At 38.7% G+C, this 545-nt stretch overlaps 1 non-coding gene across 1 annotated transcript; it reads left to right on the top strand.

Moving 5' to 3' along the window:
• The first annotated feature begins 139 nt into the window (after positions 1 to 139).
• Positions 140 to 211, top strand: Trnaq-uug. The gene has a single exon. It is a non-coding gene; the product is annotated as a tRNA-Gln (tRNA).
• Positions 212 to 545: the final 334 nt, after the last annotated feature.

Genomic DNA, 545 nt, shown 5'->3' with positions numbered 1-545 from the left:
ATTTGTTGAAGATGCTTTCTTTCTTCCATTGTATACTTTTAGCTCCTTTATCGAAAATGAGGTGTTCATAGGTTTGTGGGTTAAAATCCAGGTCTTCTCTATGATTCCATTGGTCGACTTCTCTGTTTTTATGCCATCGGGTTCCATGGTGTAATGGTTAGCACTCTGGACTTTGAATCCAGCAATCTGAGTTCAAATCTTGGTGGGACCTCACTGCACATCATTTTGGTGCTCTCCTGGACCCTGCCCTTCTTGCCACATTCTTCCTTTCGTCTGTTTTTCTATTTATTTCGTTGATGCCACGAACACATAGTGCTTAGCCATTATCACTCAACCTCTGAGGCCTAATACACTATTCTTACATATTTCATAGAAATCACGTTTATATAGTATAGTTATATATTAAACATAGTGCCTGTAACTGGTTCACTCATTTTTATCCTTCCCTTTAAAATCATTTTACATAAATAACATGTTCCTTAGTCCTTAGTCCTTAGTCCAATGTCAGCTCCATGCTCAGGATTACATGGTGGAGAGAACAGCCT

The sequence above is a fragment of the Microtus ochrogaster genome, chromosome 5, assembly GCF_000317375.1.
Source record: "Microtus ochrogaster isolate Prairie Vole_2 chromosome 5, MicOch1.0, whole genome shotgun sequence".
In the NCBI taxonomy this organism is placed as follows: domain Eukaryota; kingdom Metazoa; phylum Chordata; class Mammalia; order Rodentia; family Cricetidae; genus Microtus; species Microtus ochrogaster.
Note: the sequence above shows the minus strand (reverse complement) of the source record. Positions and strands in the feature narration are given on the sequence as shown.